The 22,770-nt window shown below is 37.2% G+C and overlaps 3 long non-coding RNA genes across 7 annotated transcripts in view; 1 reads left to right on the top strand and 2 right to left on the bottom strand.

The window, feature by feature from the left end:
* The window catches only part of LOC117570362 (uncharacterized), a 32,712-nt gene extending 12,821 nt beyond the window's left edge, over positions 1-19,891 (top strand). Inside the window, exons 2-4 of the long non-coding RNA XR_004572350.2 lie at positions 9,036-9,376; positions 18,970-19,320; positions 19,385-19,891. This is a non-coding gene — a long non-coding RNA (uncharacterized LOC117570362). The remainder of the gene's footprint in view (positions 1-9,035; positions 9,377-18,969; positions 19,321-19,384) is intronic.
* On the bottom strand, positions 10,461-11,415 carry LOC117570361 (uncharacterized). 4 transcript variants are annotated; one of them, XR_007954854.1, is made up of 4 exons: positions 11,197-11,415; positions 10,913-11,041; positions 10,773-10,850; positions 10,461-10,707 (listed from the first exon to the last, which is right to left on the bottom strand). It is a non-coding gene; the product is annotated as an uncharacterized LOC117570361 (long non-coding RNA). The 4 variants fall into 4 exon arrangements; XR_007954853.1 differs by having other exon boundaries at positions 10,804-11,041; XR_004572348.2 differs by having other exon boundaries at positions 10,773-11,041.
* Positions 11,504-12,126, bottom strand: LOC117570363 (uncharacterized). Of its 2 annotated transcripts, none has more exons than XR_007954852.1 (3): positions 12,055-12,126; positions 11,696-11,950; positions 11,504-11,635 (listed from the first exon to the last, which is right to left on the bottom strand). It is a non-coding gene; the product is annotated as an uncharacterized LOC117570363 (long non-coding RNA). The 2 variants fall into 2 exon arrangements; XR_004572353.2 differs by having other exon boundaries at positions 11,506-11,635; positions 12,019-12,107.
* Positions 19,892-22,770: the final 2,879 nt, after the last annotated feature.

The following is a 22,770-nucleotide window of genomic DNA, read 5'->3' on the forward strand; positions in this document are numbered from 1 at the left end:
CAAACAAACGTATAAAAAAGAATTCGAAAATCCCCAAAAGTCAAGTTATTGTCTTTGCATTGACTGCAAAGTTATTAAAACAATATATCGCATTAAATTGGATTCATTCGCTCGCCGAAAGATGGTCATAAATTTGAAGAAGACAGCTCGTAGCTTGTGTCTCTTGAGTCCCGAGGGTTGTATTTGTTTATTTTTGGTTTACTAGAGGGCTTAACTGCAGATAAGCGGCGACTTAACAAGACCACGCTCCATTCCGTGGGCAATGGGATAAATAAACGGCCACAAGGAGCGCTTCCTCCGTGCCAGATGACAGCCATCATCGAGGGTTGTCACAACAACAAGAGCAGGGCGTGGCCTGGCAACTGATAAGTAATGAAATCAGCGAACTGTGCCGAAGACCGAAGAACTAATCCAGATGGTTCCACGATAAATACAAACTTCAACATCAGCCCTTTCGTTCTTGATGTCCTGGAGTCCTGCACGGCAGCTGCTGCCGTGTGCTCCGTGTGCTCTTGGGGTTAATTCCAGTTTCCTTCCGCATGCAAGACGCGTGCGGCAGTCACATTACTCAACAGGCTGCGCCGCAGGATGCCAAAAAAAAAGAGGAAGACGAAAAAAAAAGTGTTCTTAATTTCATTTACTTTTATTTTCTTTTCATCGCGGGGGTTTCCCATTGTTTTTTTTTACTACGTCTCCAATTCTGCTCAAAAATTGATGCAATGCAAATAGAAAGTGAAATAGAACTTGGAAAATTTGGGGGACCGGCGAGATTTCATTATAAACAGCGTATGTTTACATTTTCTGGTCATGTTTATCCAACAGTTGTAGACCAGATTCACCCTATTGTTCCTACCGATAACATTCCTAGTCATATGCACTCCATTTCGTTTACTTTCCTCGACAGCAGCTTGTCTGGCAGATTGCGTTAGCATCGTTTGCATCGGAGGGGTAGCATTACAAATTGCTGGAGTGATTCAATTTCGATAATGTTTCCAAAAGGTTCCAGTTGCAGTTGAGGGTGCTATGATGTGTTTGTGTTGTTGTCTCTCTGTTGTGGCATGTGGCATGTGCCATGTCCATAAATTTCCACATACGTCACACAATAAACACCGTCATGGAAATGGAAATGGAAATGGAAGTATAAATATATGCCTATATAGTAAATTACATACTTCAAGTAGTTTTGATTTGTTTTGGTGACCAAACGGATATTTCATTACCGAATTTATTGCACTTGATTGATGGTTATAATCGTAAAAAAGCAGCAATCAAATTTTGTAAGACTTTAAAATGAAAGTAACGAAAGTAAAAGTGTGGCAAATACGATTATCGTAATGCTCATGATATTATAGGTAATATATTCTGGATTTATGCTCTGTAAGATTGTATCGAAGTAATTTTCCTTTACGACAACTTTTTACACGCGTTTGGCTTTTTTTCCTAAATTGTCTTTAAAATGTAGAAAAACTTTGGAACCGCCCCCGGTACAGATCAGAGACGTTTTTATGTGAAATGTGCGTGATGTCAGTAATTACCACGGCTTCCACATGTTGCGAGTTGTTGCCTGTGTTGTCAGCGACAAATCTCCGATGCTAGCTGGCCATAAAGTCAAGAGCATGTCGAAAAGTGATAATCGACAGTGTTGAGAATCTAGCGGTGCAGATGCGATAGAGATGTGCTGTTTATTAATTCTTCCCTCAACCAAAAACAGAAACGAAACTGTAAATTTGAGATGAATGCCACCAGAAGAAATGGGAATTGTCACGAATTGTTTCGCACAGGTGACTCAAGAGCGAGTGAGCAAGAGAAGCCATCGAAGCGAGACACAATACTTCAAATGCGTATTTCTCTTGTGTACATTTATGTTCATTGTGTTGTCTGCCGCCCACTGTCCTCCCCCACTCCCCATCCAGTAGTCACTCCTCCGCCATTTAGCGTGGCCAAAGTGTAGCCAATAAGTAGCGCACCCATAGCTAATAAAACGCTCTACAATGCGATCAAAAGTAAACAGTCGAACAAAACATAATTGGCACACAAAAAAACATGATTACAACTGCACGAAACTCGACCACGATATACTCATTACTTCAGATTGGATTTACTACGCAGATAAATATGAGAAAGTTAGAAGAATTATTTTAGCGTTGTATTTATGCTTTGATTATCTTTACTAATAAATGTGGTACACTTTTTAAATAATTTTAGTTGAATATTTACAAGTATAAAGCATAAATTAAGCTGAAAAAAGCTGAAAAAGCTTGCTTTTATAAAATAGCAAAACAAGAAGATACCAAAGAAATATTTATTAAATTTTAAATTTTGTAAATTCAGATTAATAATAATTAATATATTTTTCCAGACATTTTAATTGAAAATAATTATTAGGAATTACTTATCATTTTAACTTGACTGATTTGCTGTGCTAAACATTTTCAGAAAGTTAGAAGAATGTAAGCAACTTTAACTACATTGAGTTTATTATCTTAATTAATAATTATGCTACATTATTTCCGTAGTCACTTTTTTAAATAATATGTATACAACATTTCCAAATATATTTTTGTAAAGTGGAATATAAACTACCAGTTTTTATTCGATATTAATGAGATAAACAGCATAGAGAGTTAATTATAAATTTTATAAATACAATCCTAATCCTAATCATAATTATTACAACTTTGCTGGTTAATTTCGCAGCTCATTTTCATAAACTACTATTAAAATATTTGATTAACATTTTTCTATAAATATGAAATACTTCTTGAGGGGAAGTTCTATATCCTTCCTTAAATCAATACGAAAAGAGCTTCCTAACGAAAGTCAACCCTTTTCATCGCATAATTTACTGCACTAATCTCGAATGTTAGATCAAGTAGCTGCCATTTCGTTTTGAAAGATGCATTTGTAACGAGCACGGAGCCACCCTTTTTGTGTTTTACTGTAAATGCGCGGTACAAATAGCAGCTAACAAAACGGAAGCTAGCCGAAAATTGAAGTAACTGACGACAGATATGACCAAATGAAACGCACAACAGACACAATGACAATTAATGCGTGACACAGTGAAAAAGCTAGTCGAAGACGAAGGGGACCCAATGTGTTCAATAGATAAGTTGTCAGAGGGAGGAGAAGGCACGGGGCGGGGTGCGGCGGTGGGCGACCCAAAGAAGCACCGCAAATTGAACGTCGTCGTGTTGTCTTTGCTGTCTGTCACATGCGAGTACAGCGACAGCGACGGCGACATCGACTGCGTCTCGACAATATATCCGACCACAAATGTAAAAGTCTCGCAGACAAAACAATCGATGTCACACCCCCCAAGCCCCTGTCCTCAGCCCCGCCCTAGTGCTATCCCCAATTGAAGAGATGACGGAATTCGATATCGTCATGAATACATCTAGTATCTACGCTATATATGTTTTGTGCTTTAGCTCAGCATTAGTTCAAACATTGATTGCCCATCTCAGATAAAGCTAACTTCCATATCTCTAGTCTAAATCACAATTGTTCAAATATAACAAAAAGAAAACTAACGTCAAGAACATTTAACTCCACTGCATTTCCGCTTTAAGAAAGCAAATAGCAACTGCGTTAGTTTGCCAACTATTTATACAATTATTTCTACAATTTCGATAAGATATAACGGATAACAAAAGCTGAATTTCTCCCTTGTGAGTAATACTCGTATTTCAATTATAATACGCGATTTTAATAGCTTAATGGACTTCAACTCATATTCCCAAATGTGATCCATCAATAAGCGCTTTGCCCACTCCTATGCTGATAATAAAAACTTAATGTTTGTTGACATTTCCCAGTTAACATGCTCTAAATTGAAGATCAGTCCCGAGCAATTGTGGGATTTGATCAAACAGAAGTTATGATTTGTTCTGCATAATTGAATCAATTGAAAGCGGGCAACTGAAACATAATTATGTTGCCCAAATGTTGAGCTTAACTCGAAGATTAATGATCGACTGCAGTTGTACTCAGCAAATGTAATAAAGAGAGTCTTTCTTTGATGTTTTTATTTTGCTGTTTCTAGGAACTAGAGTCGTATATACCCAATAATGCACTGAGTTTTTGTCGTCAGCAGTAGAGTACATAATTAGTGCATTAAAACAAATTCGGGGAAGAGGAAAGTTTGTAAATGGAACTGTGGCACAAAGCACTGCAGAGATTTTCCCTTCTCGCCAGCATAAAAACTAAAATTGCCTCTGAATGCAGTTCATAAATAAGCAATGCGGTTGGGAGTTGGAGCTGTGGCTACGATGGAGGGAGCAGAGAAGGCGCCTCAAGTAGCCACGACTCGGTAGCATATAATTGAAAGCTTCCATAAGCGGCAGTGATTTCAAGTGGTGGGGAGGCAAGTGGGGCAAGCTCTGGCTGCGCCTGCGCTCAGAACACTTGTGGCATGGATCGATGTCAATCGACTGCCATTAGAGGCACTTAACAGAGAGATGAAGAGAAAGAGAAAGAGAGGGAGAGAGAAAGTAGAATTGGTTTTAAATGTCTTCCAATAAAAAGTTCATTTCGCATGCTTCAGTTCAGTTGTGATTCGTTGTGATTCGATCGGCCAGAGTTCACATGAGTCACGACAACAGAAGAGATCGCCCCACGCTCCACGCCCCATCCAAAAGATTTACTGTGCGAGTCGAGCACTGAAAACGGAAGCCACTCGAAAAGAGCGAGGCAGCCAAGGAATGCCACTTGAGCAGCCAGCGACGCTAGCAAAAAGTATTCGTATTCGTATTTGTATTCATATTGGTATTCGTGTGATTGCTGAGGAAAAACAGGAGGCAGACGCCCAAGAAAAGCAAATTAGCAGCTGCCGCAAGATTCATAATTGAATGCAACTTGGCAAACGAGCTCTCGACTGTCTGCCTGCCACGCCCATCTCTGGACGCTGCACCACAAACAACAACATGTTGCAACATTCACATGCCACTGTTGCAGCAGGCAGCCAAGTGTCGCACATCATTTGCAACAAATGTTGCATGTCGTTGCCTGAATTGTCGTTTGTGACGAATTTCCACTTGATTTATGCATTTGTATTGCGCCTTTTTCATGTGCCACATTTTTCCATTTTGAATGCTATGATGACGCCGCGATTTTTATGACCAAATCAAATGCAATTCATTATCAACAACATTGTGCCACATTCTCAGCGCCAAAGTCTGTTTGCCATCAGCTGCCGAAAGAGAGCGTGTTTTAACTATTGCACTCGCTGTAGCAAATTGTCAGAGATGCAATTGGAATTATTGTTTTAGTGCGCGTTATTGCAGCTTGTTGCAAGCCACTAAGATGAAGATAATTCTCCAACGCATGCAAGCTTGCAAAATATATCGAGTTGCAAATATACATTGTATAGTGTATAACTAACAAAAGAAAATGATTTCCTGTCGCCGAGAATTTTACACATATTTTAATTATTACATTTGAATAAACAGACAAACATAAATCATAAACATCTTCAAACGTTCTTGGGCCCATTCTCTGAATATAAAAGAAAACCATAATAAAAGATGCTAATTTGTTGTCACTGAGGATATCACACTTATTTTAATTATTACATTTGATTAAAACGTTGTATAAATTATACAAATTTTCAATAATTTTTTAAACAATTTTCTAATTATGAAATATTGTGGTTAAAAAAAAATACATTTCTAAAATTACAAGTAAAAATTTAGTAAATATTTCTTTTAGAGTGCAGATACAGAGATACATATTAATATTATTATATGGTGTGAAATCTATTTATAGAACAATAAATAGAACACAATACTTAAATATGTCTTGCAGTATATCAGTATTTTCATAAAAGTAACTTTTTAAATTGGTAAACAATTCCTTTTAGATTGCATATAAAAAGTAGAGATACTATTGAGACATAACATAGTACGTAGTGCAATTTTAATTCCGTCAATAATTTCAATTGCATTAAGAGATCTCTACTAGAAATCTAGCAAATAAATGAGTACGACAATAAACTCTTTGCGCTATACTGAGTAGAGTTTCATTGAATTGTAGAAAGTTGTTTATTGAACTTGATGGCTCAGCAGCTGGGTGATCTTCACTTCTGGGTGTTGCAACATTCAATTGTCAGCGACAATGGCCTCGGATTATTGAAAGATGTCAATCAAAGCAACTGGAGCATAAGCAGCCAAAGCAACAGCAACAACAACAAAGTGAAGAGCATCCACTCGACAGGGCCAAAGGCATTCCAAGTGATAAAACATGTGTTCAGATACACACACATACCCGTATATATATGATATAATGGTATGTGAGTATTTTTGTATGTTTTGATGAAGGAACTTGAACACCAAAAGTGGTGCCTGTGTTGTTGGGTCTGAGGCTGCTTTGCCGCAATTGATGGATGCGAAAAGGAAACGAAAAAGAAATCAATCTGTCGATGGAGACGCCGCGGCGGCCCCGTTTTGAATATTGTTATCCAACTTCAGAGAAAGAGAGAGAAAGATGAAGAGACGAGATGAGACTCCATACCACACAAATAAATGATCGTAAGAAGACCCCAACGCGTGCTATTGTTGCTTTCCCATTTCCCTGCGCTTCTCTCTTTTTCACTCCCTCGTATACTCGCTCGTCTGTAGAATGCATTCAATCACTTCATTTGTTGCCGAGTCTGGGGACTCGCGGCTTCATCTTCATCTGCATTCATCTTGATGCTGTTGCCTAACTCAAAAATATTTTATTTACTCTGCACTTATGACCCCCATGCCGGCGCTGTGCTGTGTTGCGCTGCCTGTCGCCGATCGGGTTAAGTGAATCTGATACCGACTCGTCTGTATCTGTATCTGCGTTTGTGTTTGCTGCATTTGCATCTCTACCGCTGCCGATGCTGAGCTCTTTGTAAGTTTGTTGTCTGTTTGCCTGAGGCTACTCAGAATGTCATTGCAACGACAAACACGAGACAACCGATCTCTCTCTCTTTTCCTCTCCCTGTCTCTTTTTTCTCTTTGTGTCGCCTCTTGACCGTACTCCCCTGCATCTCATCTATGTTGAGTGTGTACGCTGCAGCTGCTGTGGCAACTAACTCCAAAGATACTTTGAATGTGTGCAGTGATGGATTGTGTCCCTGGCCCCATACATGCTTACTTACTTACATACAAAGCACCCAGCTAAGTTTGCTGCAGTCGTGTATAGGCAGTAGCAAAATCATCATTGCTGCACAGTGGTTCAGCATTCAATTGCAGACCAATTTAGCTTAATGAAAAACTTTAATAAATTAACTTTGAGAGGATACAAAATAAAATATTTCGTAGCTTGCCTTGATTTCAAATCGCATAGAGCACTCAGATTATTTATGTAGTTTTAACTTTATGTGAAAGTTGTAAATATGTATGTCTATTAAAAATATGTTGTATTAAACATCCCTTCAAATCTAATTTTATTAAAATTCTACATTTCTGCCCATATATAAATGTACATACTTAAAATTTAAACTTTATGAATCATTTACTTGCAAATATTGAAGATTAATAAGAAGAATTTATAACATCCGCTTGAGATTTTCTAAAGATTTGTTTTTTCGTTTGCTAAAGGATGCTAAAATGTTAATATTTACTGTTGAAACAATATAAAAAAGAAAAAATTTTATAAGCATTTTCATTTCAAATTTTAAGCATTAACTATTTATTTGAATACCTTTTCATTTAAAGAAATTTAATGAACAATATAGACATTAACTTTTATTTTTATAGTTGCTTTACATAATACATACTATTAGCGGTATTGCAAACAATTCTTTTCTCTGAAATTTATGTTGAACTATTTTAAAGGTATACATTCTATCATATGTTATTTTTAAAAAATCAAATATTAAATTGCAATCACAACAATTATCAATCGGCCTGTATTTATAAAAAGAAAGTTGGCAATGAAATGTATTTATTTTTTATGCAACCTCGTCACACTGTGCGATGGAGCTTGACACCGATTCAATGGCAACAGCAGCAATAACAACAACAACAAAAAAGTGTTTAGTTGCAGTTGCAGATACATTCATACACACACACACATAAAACACACATGCTTTGAGTGGTTGAATGTATCTTCTTTTGTATTGCGTCTTGTCGCCGATCTTTAATTGCAGAATTGTGTTGTGCCGACCCATAGATGAGCATGAATGTGCGTTGTTGCTTTTGCTGTGGCTCTGGCAAGTCGGCATTTAGCCCCAGCCCTCTTCCTCCTCAACTCGTCTCATCTTGTCTCGATCGTAGTGATTAATTGACGCTAGTGTCGCACGAGTTGCGCGGGTTTATTAAAAGGATTACAAGATGTGAATGTGCGAGGCGACTCCATAAATGCGACTAGCAACTGGGCGGGGATGTGGGCAACGGCAACGAAATACTTCAGCCTCGTAATAAGATTAATTACGAATGCCTCTCTGGCCCTAAAGAGCCAATATATGTATGTATGTTCGTATACTTTGTACCAGGAAACTGACGACACAGTGACAATATTTTGACGTGACAATTACAAAACTTAAAGTTTTGCATTGTGTTGGCTCAAGTGTCTCATTAATTAAAAAGCTTTAAGATCTGTCTGTCTGTCTGTCTAGTGGAAAAACAATCAGCATAAAGTTCGACGGGGTATTGTACGCTTAATCCCCCAGAGACGTGTCCAAGTGTAATCCTTGCCTGACATTTGCATACATTTTACATTTTGTATCCTGTTGACACGCGACCCCGGAATAAGTGTCATCAGGGGCGCAAATAATCGACATTTAATAGAAGGGCAACAGCGTTACGCCAATTAGCTGAAAGTGGCCCAAAGGGTCGCACAACAACCATATAGTAATATATTTATAGTTGATCCCGCCCTTCAAAATACTACTGATGAATGAGAGACCCTTTTGCGCCTCATTGCCAAGCATTTCCGTCTGACTTTTGAATTTCTTGTGACTGAAAGTGAAATCCGCAAATGTTCCGCGCAAATATGCAATTTATTTTACTTTTAATGAATCTTTTGTATTTCGTTTTTTTTTTTTTTTTTTTTTCTACTTTTAGCATTTTTGCCAATGATGATGATGATGTCATCCGCAGAGTAACAGCAAATGCGCTGAATACGCTGAACACACACACACAATAAATCAGGGGCCGATCTCTCTGCGCTTATGCTCATGCTCAAGTCTGACAGCTGGAGACCTGACTCCGACTCCGCCGATGCCGCAGTCGATGCAGACAGCGACAGCGAATGAAGTGGAGCAGCTGCCAGAGATTAGTCAGTTTTAGTGACTGGCGGCGCACTTTAATTCTCTTGGGGCTAGGCCAAGCTGCTCAACTGGTTTTCTGCTCGCCTCCAAGGGGCATCGGGAGCTGCTGAGCTGGAAGTGTGCTCAAAGATCAAGGTGAGTTTCGAAATAGATGCTTAGAATTCAGCACGAAATGCTGCTGCGTTTGCTATTCTTAACAGATCCAGATCCAATTTCGAATAACAAACATTACATAAGAATCTTATAAAGAAACATGATCAAAACAATGCGTATAACTGTCTTCAGCTTAGAGGTCAGTCACAGTGACAGAAGCAAAATGAAGAATCAGAAATTTTTCTGCAAAAAACAAAAAGAGATGCTACAATGAAACCGCAAAATTTATGAAACTCTAAAAATGGAGAGGTCTTAACCCTCATACACACTCTAAAAACCCATTTGTATTCCCATTCGCTGGCGAACCGCAGCCGCAGTGCGATTCTACAAAAGATACAAGATCTTGTTTCTCAGCAAACAGAATTGCTGGCGTTGCACTTACATAAACCAAAAAAGAAAACGCACAACAAACACTAAGCGCAGCATTGCTTAGCTAACAGGAAATGCAATGTTGCAGCGCAATTTGCCAGAGCAATTTAAAGGAATTCTCAGCAATGCAATGCTGTGTTGGGTTGTGCTGTGTTCCCGTAACCCAGCAATAGATTGTCTAGAAAACCAGTTTGCTATGATTGATCGCATGCCAGATCATTATAAGCTCATAATGTTTACTTAGTCACACGTTAGCAGCTGATTTGTTTACTTGCCCACTTGGATCATGCCATGAACCATGAGCACTTAAGTGTTCATATCCACGTTGTCCCAAAGCTCAATCTCAATCCCAATCGAAGTTCGCTGTCAGATATTATATGCCCCATGCCACATGCATGAGTCACGAGTCACGCTTGAGAAAGGTATAACTAAAAAACGTAGACGACGACGTAAGAGAAAAGGCCCAAAATGACTAAGTGCATATTCATGGCTGCCTTTTTTTTTCTTTCTTTCGTTTGCTTTGCTGCTGTAAATGGGCCGCCGAAGAATCAAAATAAAAACTCGGAGCGTGACTTGGGTTCCGCTCGCTTTGCTGCTTTTGCTGTTGTCGCTGCTGCTGTCGTTGTCAGTGGTTTGGCTTAATTTGCGGCATAGCGCTGACATTGCCGAAATATATACAATTTGCATAAGTTTGTGCTTTCTTCACACTCCCAAAATAGTCTGTCACTTGGCATTTATTTGTTGGAACATAGCTGAAGTGTCGGAGCATGCTTTTAGTGACTTATTAGTTAAACAATCTTAACAGCTTATTAAGCTTGGTCAGTGATTAGCTGTAGCATATGGAATAGGTGTGTATATAGGTTGAGGTATATTCATGTGAGAATATTCATGAGAGGTACAGTTGAAGCTTCCCGATTGTCAAGACATCATAAATGGTTATCTTCCTGTTAATAGTGCAAAAGTAAAACTTTAGTGAAACATTGCAGTTGAGAGATTTACAATAATTTACATTACTTTCAACCGGAAACCATGACAGCTACCTAGCTTTGAGTGTTGAGAAGTCCAACCTCCATTCAGATAGCTTCATCTTGATTTAATTGATTTCAATTTCAAAAGACCAAGAATAGTAATTCCCGCAGACTTACTGACCCATCATCTAATTTTATCCTGGTGGAATTGGCGACAAAGTAACCCAGAAGCCAACAAGAGCAAATCTGTTCATTTTTAAGATATTTTAATGTATCTTCACTATTGGCACATAAGTAGCATTATCTTTGTCTAAAAATAAAAGTCAGATTTGTTAATAATAATCGTTAAAATTCGAAAAGTCAATTCCAAAATTTAGCTACCGCTGAAATATTCGCCAATTGTCTTTTTGTATGTTGTTTGAATATTTTTAACGCAAGCGCATGTAAAAGTTCTTAAATACTTACGTAAAAAATTTTTAAACAATAATAGTTCAACAAACAATATTTTTTTTTTTACTTCTTTCCCAAATGTTTACCAAATTGTTTCTAAACGAAGCTATGTTTTGGAAAAACAGCTGTTGCTTAGTGTGTACCTATTGCCGTAAAATGAATAAAATACTAAAATGTTAACAGCACATTTTGAGTTAACATGGTTTGCTAACATTCTGTTAACTATCTGGCGCTAAATTTGAAAATCTGAATTCAAGCAACTGAAAAAGTTAAAAGAACATTTTTCTTTATAGTTTCAAAAAAAAAAAACATTGAATTCTTATTTTTTATAACTTTTAAAGTTTTGTAGTAGTTGATATATTCAAATTACGCTTTGATAAATTATGAATTTTAATTGACTGTTATGGGGCAAATTGTCAACTGTAGCACAAAATATTTGGTCATGTGAAGACATCTAAAATGAAAATAATTTGATTGAAGTATTATATTTTTTAGATAGATATAATGTGCTCACTTCTAAAATAATAATTTTTGTAAATTATTGACATTAAGCAGAGGTATTCAATTTTGCATAGCACAGGACTGCAACTCGCGTTTACAAAACAAACTTTATTTGGCGGTCAACTTTTGGGCTACAATTACAGCAATCCCACATTCATATGCACATTTATATGTGTATTAAACATAATGATGTTGTGGCAAGTCGACTTTGTGCGCTTGGCCATAGTGAGGCCAAAATGTTTTGGGTCACCTGATATTTAGCTGAAAGCTGCAAAAGTTACAAATTGTGAATTGAATTATTCATTTTTGTGTCCACAAATTTTGGTCAGTAATTACGTTTTATTTTTATTTGCATTCTGTTTGAAATTTTACCTTTTTAATGGCTAGAATTTTAACCACTTTTAAACTGATTTAGAATACAAGAAGAATAATCTTGTTGTATTTGACATAGATTGCTTAGAATAATTTGATATAGAGTGCAACCGTTTGGACTAACATATGGGCATTTCTCAAAGTCGCGAACGTACGTTCGTACGAGATAAATTAAAAAAATAAAATCGAAAACAAACGTTTCCTGAAACTTTTTTTTTACTCTTCGATAGCATTTGTTTAGCTCTTTGGTTAGTGTAAATTATGGGGCTTATCGATTTTTAATTTTCATAATATTGTCAAAAAACATGCGGTCGCGAACGTACGCAAAATGGAAGTCGACTTTGGCTTAATACAGTAAAATGCAAAACTCTGCGAATTGAGACGGGATATTTTAAAGAAATAACTTTACTTTTAAAATAGAATCATGTAGCTTTCTATTAAGTCTACTCCCAAGAAAATATCTCCATTTATTTATTTTTAATTTAATTAAGTTCCGGTCGCGAACGTACGGTCGCGAACGTACGATTTTTCCATGTTGTTTTATTTATTAAATTTTTATTTTTACCACAACTTTTTTTTTATTAATAACTTCATATTTCATAAAAACAAACGGATTTAACTCAATTTAAGGTGTCTAATAACATTTAAAAGCAAAAAAAATAAATTTTTATTAAATATGAAATATGTACTGAAATTTATTAATAGCAAGAAAAATATGTATTAAATAATAAGTAATAACAAACAAGTAATAAGTAACTGCAAACGACATAGCTTTCAAAAACAAAAACAAAAAAAATTTTTTTTTTTTTTAATCCATGCGACGCTAGTGAAAATCGACATATGCTTATAGGTAAGGTCGCGAACGTACACTACTTTGACAATCAATAAAAAAAGATTGGTTTGAGTAACCCCAACGATTTTTTATATTTAAAATATATATACCAAAATAACTTAACACGCGAAATTTCATTCACCTGCTTGCACTTAATGCGAAGCAATTACAATAAAATGATGTTTTCGGTCGCGAACGTACGATTTGAACATAGATAAGAAGCAAAATAAAAATAAACAGTTAATTGAACATTTTTTCGCTCACTTTGCATTTTTTATCTTATTATTGGATTGCTATTTAGAGATTTGGTAGAAAAAGAGCAAACATATCATATGTTTTCTTTGTGAAATAATAAAACATAAAAATGCATACAAAAGGAGCTAAAAGTGAAAAAATTACATTTTTTCAGTTTGCAGGCAAATTTTTTATAAAAACAACGGTATGCTACGGATCCATTGTATTATGAAAATTTGGATATTTCTTTATGACATTATACAAAAAAATACGATGAATGTGAAGATTTTTTTTTTCGGTCGTGGTTTACCTTTTTTTGAGAATTGCCCATATACATTTCTTATATAAAAAGGATTCACTAGTAGAACTATCAAACATTTTTCACATATACACAGAATAATTTGATATTTCATCAATATTTCGTGCAGTGTAAATCTATTTCACAGTGGAACACTGTTATTTCTCCTTCATTTGCCCAACTTTCGCCCAACCGCTAACACTATGTTTGCCGAAAATGTATCTGGCTTTTAATGCAGTGCAATTGGTGGCATGCACGCATGTTGCATGTTGTTGCCATGCTAATTAACAACTCGAGAATAAATTACGAGCGTATGGCTGAAAAATGCGAAAAGGATGCGCGACAGTTTGCGAATGAGTGCAGAGAGTGGAATGTGGATGGTAGTAGCTTTTAGGCACTCTCTGGCCCAACAAAACAATTAAATGCATGACCATTCCATGTTCGCCGACCACAAGGCGTATACGCAATGCGACGCTGGCAGCATTAAGCATTCGCCCCGTGTGCGTGTCTGCCATTGATGGTGACATGTTGTCAACGTTTTAGAAAATTTGTTATGCAAATTGCTTATTAACTTTATGACTGGTCCCTGTGTCCCCTTCAATTGTCGACATTTTCAAAATGTCAATTAGATGCAGCGCCCATAAACAATAGAAAAGCTCTCGTATATCCAACTGAAAAGCGAAAAACACGGCCATCATTTAAACGTTGCCCCACTCGATGCTGGTGCTAGATTCGCTCGCATTAAATGCACATAAAATTGCCAGGCTTCGATTTTAATTTATGTGACACCAGCTACCTGTCGTACCGTGTCGGCCCCAGGAGGTCCTTCGGGAGCTCTACACGGGCGTTTGGCACTGGCGGCCTCTGCTAATGACATTGCCACTATCACCAATGGCCTTTAGTTTAATTGAAAAATTTCGTTTTGTGTTAGCTAATGGCAGCTCTGTAATTTATGATGCCAGTTCCAGTTGCCGCAGCCTGAACAATTCTTGTTGCTGTTGTTGTTGCTGCATCGTTGGTCGATTCTATTGAACTTAAATTATTGAAAATTGCACAGACGAGAAAAATGTCGTATGTGCTCTAATTGAAGATGGGGTTTTAAAGAGAGTAAAGTTTAAATTTCACAGATTTGCTATAGCTATTTCCTATTTTTATTCTGTCTTTTTTTTTAACAGAATAAAACATTCTTGAAGCAAGAAGCCAATTTAACATCGAAATCTTGTTTTAAGATATATTCAACCTTTTTCTTGTTTCATGTTTTTTACCCGTTACCCATTATAACTTTGTGCCTCCACGAAAGAGTCATCTCCTATCTTATAAAGTATATATGTATGTATATTCTTAATGTGTCATGTCGGTCTGGTTGTCTCTCCCTCCGTATTAAGACATTGATATCAGAGACTACAAGACAAAAATATATAATTTTAAAATATCGAATAACAAGAGTAATTATAAAGCTAGAGTATAGGCAATAATAACTTCAGTACTTATAATTCCTGATCTGTTAGCGATCGAATACAAATTTTAAAAGTTTAGAAATTCTTCTGCATGGAAAATTACGCCTTCTACATTCCAAACTTAGCTGCTTTGCCTGACAATTTGGTATATTTTAACCTCTGTGGTATATGTAGAATGTAGTATCTCATCTGCGGTATAATTTTATTATTTTTGGTGTATTTTCAGAATAATACCGCACTTATTTGCTTTTATTTAAAATTGATAGCAGATAACTCTTACTTGACTGTAGTATTTTTACTTGTTTTAGATTGAAATGTTCTCGAGAGAAATCGAGATTTGCAATTTACTTTTCAATCTAGGTTTTTTTTATCTGTATTCGGACTTACCATTGTCATATTTGCGCAAACATTTCAATCCAACTTTAATCCTATTGCTCTTAAGCTTCCACCTTAGAATTTGCAGTTCAGCATAATTGGTTTTGTGTTCACACAGAAAGTTTGAATAATTGCAAGTTTGCTGGACAAAGTGCTGCAGCTTTGGTTTTCCCTTTGAGCGAATCATAATACAGCAGAAATATTGCGTATAAACTGTGCGTCGAGGCGAGAATTTGAAGTGCGGAGTTCTGTGTGCAGAGTTCTGTTTGGCGGTTTTTGCAGCATTTTACATGCTTGCATAATTCGCACAACCTTTGTTTTGCTTGACTTTGATGGGTTTGAAGTGGGCATCGCTGTGGGCGTGGCAGCAGTCGCAGCTGCTGCTGCTGCAGTTGTGCGTGCAACAGCAATTGCGATTTCACAGTGAGTACGTTATTTGATAAGCAAACAATTTAAAGTAGCGTTCTAGCAGCATTTAGCAAACACAAACACAATGCGGATGTGCCCAACGGGCCAATCACAAATGCCAATTTGCATTGCACTCTGTTTCTGTCTCTGCCAGCTGCGTTATTTTTTGTGGGCTTACAAAATACGCGCATGTTTTACTTTCATTAAATCGGGCTACGCGACGTATACGCAACGCGCTTCCATGGACACTTCTGGAGCCTTTTGCTAATCGGCTGCACACAAGCTCAAAACTTTGTGTCAGCGTCAGAAGCAAAGCAAAGATAGACGGGAGACGGGGAATGGGGGATGGGGTCATGCCTTTTGCCTAAAACTGTTCGTTGCACCTGCTGCTGCAAAATGGCTTCGAAATTTTCCTGGCATGTTGTCGACATTTTTATGGCTGCCGCCGCTACGAAATTCTCCGCTCCGCTCGCTGCAGACACCGTCAGCCACTTGGCTGCCCAATTAAAAGTTTTAGCACATTTTCACTTGGAATTAATTGTCGGTAAACGTAATTCATGTCCGAGACACGAATGCGAAAAAGGCAGCGGCAGTGCCTGCAAAAAGCCAAGGCAAGACATGAAACACATTTTTTGCTGTGCCACATCCAAGTACACACATACATACATACATATAAGAGTGTGTTGCTGTTGTGCTGCATACTGATGTGTCTTACTGCGAGCAGCAAAAGCAAGGAGCACAAGACCCACTTTGAGTGTTTGCAACATCAAGCAGAGCACATTATTCACTATAAGTAATTATATTAATAACATCATTTGATGCTGCTTAACATTTCATTTCGAGCTCCCAAATAAAAAGCTAAGCAAATGGCGGAGTTGAATCCTTGAGAGAGCGCAATCTTGCAACTGTTTTCAATGTTCTTGCTTGCCACGAGCATTTCTCTGCTGTGGCAAGTGTCCGTCAGTTGCTTGCAACTGCCAGTTGCAGTTAAAAGAGATTTGCAGTTACTAAGCGACTATCACTTATCATAAGCTGTGTTGCTGTTTGCGTAGCAGTTAATTACCCATCTTCAATATGCACAAAAGTGCAACTGTTCTTAATCAATGCTCTAGTCTGCAATTTCTGTCTTGTATCTGGTTCAATCGATTTGCATATGTTAAATATATCATAAGATATCGCATCTCTGACCTAATAAATAATAATACATAATCATAATAATAAATAATATCAGAAAACATTATAAAAATCCTTATAAATCCTATAAAAATTGGCTCTCGCTTTTTCCTCTTCCCGAGTTGGCTTTTTGTTGAGTCTAAAATTTGAAACATAAATGCTAACTTAATCTGCAAAATGTATTCATATAAAATCTTAAACTGACTAATTACAAGAGCTGCTACCAATTGCCTTCTCTTATTATAAGCTATCGCTATTCGTCTTACGAATGAGTAACTTTTCTTACTTTTTACTTTTTCTGCAGTTTCTATTGTCTTTAATATCTGTTGAGACCACTTGACTAATCATTGCTCGTCACTTTTGCAACTATTTCCAATCGTTACTCTAGTCTATAATCTATAATCTCGTATTCGGCAGAATAAATCGATTTTTGTTTTATTGAGGAATACAAAATGGGATATTTAAAAGAGTGAAAAGGGAAAGCTAAGATGGACTTTTTAAATCAACAAATGAACTTAAGGAAAAATAAAACAATGTGAGGAAAACTAACAATAAAATTTTCCAGAAAGTAAGATTTGCAAAAACTTTTTAATAGATCAGTTGATTTGCAAGCTATATTCATACAGTATTCACTTTCAGAAGCTCTAGCTTTTTGACTTGTGAATAAGCAACTTTTCTCTTTTAATTATTACACTTATAGCAGATTCTTTATTTATTGTGTTTGTCTAATCGCTGTAATTGTTCTCAATCATTGCCTTTGTCTTCAATTTCTATCTTAAATCTGGTAGGATAAATTTTCAGTTACCAGACTCCTCAGCTATTGCTATTTGTCTTGCGGCTTAGCATTTCTTCCTCTGTTATCTTTGTCGTTTTTGTGAATAACATTCGATGCACTAATTATTCCTCGCCACTTCTGAAATTATTCTCAATCATTAATGTCTTTGATTCGACTTCGCATCTAAGACCTAAACGCAGTGAAATAACGACTTGTTTGCTCTCATTAGCATATAAGTTGTTCATGCCAAAAAGTGAGCTAGTTACATGGCAATGATTGCGTTTAAAGAACAAGTTGAACTTGCCACAAGTGCACTAGTTGCACTTAATTATCGAGTGCACCAGCAGCAGCAGGCAGCAAGTCTGGTAGCAAACTGCAATTAAGCCGCTCGAACAATATAAAACTGCTCATAGAGCGCCGCAAATTATGCAACAACATATTCAAAAGTACAAACAACATACGCCCCCAATGCACACCCCCTGCACTCCTTGCATCACGCTGTGTGTTATTAACAGAAAAAGAGTTGAAATAAATGTAAGTAAAAATGGAGCAAACAGAACAGAACGGAAGCAACAAATGCAGCCGGCAAAAGTGCAAGAAATCTCTCGTTCACTACGCCTTCAAAGCAAAAAAGGTGGCCAGAGAGAGAGAGGGAGGAAAAGGGGAGTAGAAGGGTTATCGTAAGATTCTATGACCGTCTGATGTGCGGCACAGCGGTTGTTTGTCTTCTACGGCAGTTCGCTCCTTTAATCTATATGCAAATTACGCAACCCCTTTTTGAAAGAGTGTGTGTGTGTGTGTTGGTGTACGTAGAGACATGCATATGCATAGAACTGCAGCTGGTAGATGGGGAATCACAAGTTGAGTCACAAGTTGAGTCGAGCCGCTGATAAAGCCAAACTTAGTTGTGTGTGTGTGTGGTTGTGGTTGTAGATGTGACTGCGGTTGCGGTTGTCGTTGCGGTGACCCTCGGCCAGTCTGCCACACATTCACACACAAAATTGACTATCGCTTTGCGCAAAATTTGAATAGCTTCGCCTAAAACAACTTGTGCATTATTAATAACTTGATGAATACAACTACAGCCTTTTATTAAGTGAGAGAAGAGTGGGAGTAAGTCTTGCTTAGTGGTTGTAAATTATATTGACGATAGTCAATTTTTAATTATGCTGTTATTATTGACAACAATTTGTGGTTCTTAATTATTTACACTCTTTTTCGAGAATCTTTTCGTAAGTTGAAACTGATGATGGCTTTTTATTCTCCTTCTCAAAAGTCGTCCTCCTCCACTTATATGTAAAGAATATAGATCTTATAATTTCTGATTCAATTTAATTTCCTTGCAACTTCGTTTCGTTCATAGAAAAAAATATGGTCGCACTGCTCTGGATTTGGCGGCGTATTAAGACAAAGATAGTCTGGTGCTGTATCTGCTAGAGAAGGGCGTCAATCTGAAGCACATTGATGTGAACAGCAAGCGTCCTTTGGTTTCTTTGATTGTCTTTACCAACATCCAGGCGGTGCAGGTGTTTCTGCGCAAGAGCAACACCCTGGAGGTGCTGCCGAACAAATTGCTGGAGGATGACAATGTTCCGTATCGCAAGAGTCGTTTCCAGGACGCGGCAAATTACGATCTTCGGTCTTCAGCAGCTGCTTGAGAGGAACACTGAATTTCCCCACCTTCACACCAATCTGCTGCAAGAGAAAACTCAATGTAAGGGACATTCACTTTTCATCAATCTATCGATCAATCCAATCATCTATTTGGTTATTTACAGAAACTCGACGCCTCCACGCAAGCTATTCTCCGGGTACTGCTCAGCTATGACGGTAACTATGCTCGAGCCAAGGCGCACTCGATCCCAACGATTCCATGCAAAATTCTGCGTAGAGCGGTAGTCCATTGCGAGATCGTTGAAGTCCTTAAGCGCATTACCATCGAAGATCAGACTACTTCTGGCAATTTAACCAATGATGGAGCGGAAGCAGCAGCGGGTGTATGTGCTGTCTACGAAACTCAGTTAGAGATCCCCGATATGTAAATGTGCTCAACGTTTTTGTTATTATACGTCCTATCGCGATCGAATCACATGTTATTAGATTTTAGTTCTTAACTACTTTCATATATGTATTGTGTTTGAATGTTTTAATTTTACAAATGTATTTGTTCTATTTATTTTAATTTCGCATTTACAAACTACTTCTATTCAACTTCACTCACTTAGGTTTATCTTGAATAATTAAATAATGGAGGATTGTAAAAATATTTGAGTTAAGATAATTGTGGGCAACAGCTTAAAATATTATAAATCAATTATAAATAAATTATATTTTATATAATATGATTATTTAAAGCATACACACACACACCAAGTTTGTATCATATTTTCGCTAGAGTACAAAATTACTATAGCTATAACTTGGCAGGATCTTGACGGATTTCAAAAGGACATGTATTTTTGTGATCTCACATACCAACACTATCGCTTGACATTCAAGGATTTTCAAAACTAAACCAAAAAAATTACTGAACAATTTTACAAGGGCAAGCATGCAAAAATTGGCAAAAAATCCAATTTTCTGCTGTAACTTCGCCATTTGAAGGACGAATTGGATGTCCTTTTCCAAAACAATAGATATTAACACAAGAATGCAGAATATATAAAATATCCTTGAAAGTCCTTCAAACGGCCGAGATATAACAAGTTTTTTGTATATAGAAAATTAGTTATATCTCTGGAGTCCTTTGCAGGATCAAGCAAAAATTAGTGTTGAACAATATAATTTTAATAGGACTACCAACTGGGAAAAGGACATTCAAATCGTCCTGTTACATTCTGAGATAGCCAGGATTTTATGATTTTCACGATTTTCTTAAGCTCAAAATCCAAAATTTTACAAATGTTGGATTCTTATATGACCCCATAATTTTTTGATGTCAATTGATAGATTTCGTTCATACGAATCGAATGCAACAAGTCCTGTCAAAATGCACAAGGATATGGCCGAGATAGGATCATTTTTTTTTTATAAATGTGCAGCAAAAAAATTTTTGTAGCATACTTTGAGGGTGCGATAAATCCAAATGTCATTATGACACCAACCCATAGATGGCGCTACTAAGCAACTTAGATTGGTAATCTTGGTTGAATTTATAGATATCTTAGTTTTTTTATGTTAATTGATAGATTTCGTTCTAATGAATCGAATGCAACAAGTACTATTAAAATGCTCAAGGATATGGCCCAGATAGGATAATTTTTGTAATTTGTAAGCAATTACATGGGTAGCATTATAATTTCTTGTAGCATACTTTGAGGGTGCGATAAATCCAAATGTCATTATGACACCAACCCATAGATGGCGCTACTAAGCAACTCAGTTTGGTAATATTGATTGGATTCTTAGGTATTAAGATACCTACATAGAGTTTCAATTTATGTGCGTATTATAAAGCTATAAATTCTGTTTAGTATAATAAATTTTTTTTATATATATTTTATTGAGAACAACTTGAATTAAATCTTTATGATTGCTGCAATATGGTTTAGTTAAAAATAACTAATATTAACTATTTAACTCATTCATCATTCTCCAAATTAAACTGTATAAAAATAGTTTAGTTCTAAGTGAATATTGTTCAGCATTCATTTCAGCTTAGTGTGCTATATTCTTTGTATTTGTCTTCCAACTTTGTTCAACAAATAAAATCCAAACAAAATGTATTCCCCATTTTGTGTGCTTCACTTTTAAGTTGTGAGCAACTCTAATTGTTTGTTTCCATTTGATTGCTTCACATTGCCAATTTGCCGTGAGACATGAGCATGAAGCAGAGTACTCGCAAGTGCTTCACACAGCACTGCTGCACACACATGCCACACACACTCGCACACAGCTGCCACACAAGTCAACTAATTATGTCAATTGCAAAGCTCGGCCTGACACTTGCCAGCAATTGCCGCACTTAAAGTTTCGCACCATGATGCGGGGAGGAAGGAAGCGAGATGGAGGGACAGCACTTCGCATAGTTCACTGCATGCCAAAGAGCAGCAAAAAAGCTGCAGCTGTAGCATCAGCAGCAACAACAGCAACAACTCTGAAGTGGTCCAAGGAGAGTGTCGTCAGTCCTGTCACCAGTTGCCTGTTTGTTGCCCGTTGCCAGTTAATGATAATGAGAAGCCCTGTCGGCAATGTTTGACGAGCTGCAACAACGAAAACAGACGCAAAAGACTGTGACACATAAGTGTTGCATATGCAACAGCGAGCGGTAGAGAGAGGGGAGAGGAAGAAAGGGAGAAGAGAGCAATGTGTGTGAAGGCCGCCGCGCGAATTGTGTATGAAATGCAAATACACATTCAATTAGGAAATAACTTTGACGTTGATGTTTGACAATACCACTGACAGTTGACACACACACTGACACACCTCAGTCACACACACAAACACTCTGACACACCTCACTCTCTCACACATATAGCAACCACATACAGTCAGATATAGTAGGTCAGGGCCAGCCTAAAAGCAGGCTACAAATTGCAACTGTTACTGCAGCTAGTCAGGCCTTAAATAGCCAACCAAAGCAACCACATAGCGTGGCCATTTAGTGACCCAAACAATAGGCACACTCACACTACCACACTCGCACACACATTCATACACTCATATAATAGAAGTATGGGCACACTTGGAAATCTTTTGGACAGCCACGTGCAGAAGACAAACAAGCGCACGACTCGAAAATCAAATCACGTAGGACTCGTTATTTATTCAAGTCAATGGAACTGACATTGCCTCACACACAGCCTAAGCTACTACATATTTGGCCTAAATGTGCACTTGGCTAAATGGTCAATGTAGTAGTGGCCGCAAAAACTTGGAATATGAGCAACAGCAACAGCAGAAGTAGAAGCTAAGAGAAAGAAAAATGCGAAAGGCAAGCAGCAGCTAGTACAACTACAGTCAAATAACAATAACAATTCAATCAAATTGAGCGCGTGTTCTTCTATGGAAATCAACAAATAATAGCAGAACTAGAGATGAGAAGAAGAAGGAAGGAGATGGAGCGGGAGCCGCTGACTTCAAAACACTACAAAACCTGGTCCCAAATGTTTTGATTTAACAGAGCCCTAAAAGCTCCACGAAGTTTACAGACACCGAACAAAAC

This window comes from Drosophila albomicans, chromosome 3 (assembly GCF_009650485.2).
Source record: "Drosophila albomicans strain 15112-1751.03 chromosome 3, ASM965048v2, whole genome shotgun sequence".
Taxonomy (NCBI): domain Eukaryota; kingdom Metazoa; phylum Arthropoda; class Insecta; order Diptera; family Drosophilidae; genus Drosophila; species Drosophila albomicans.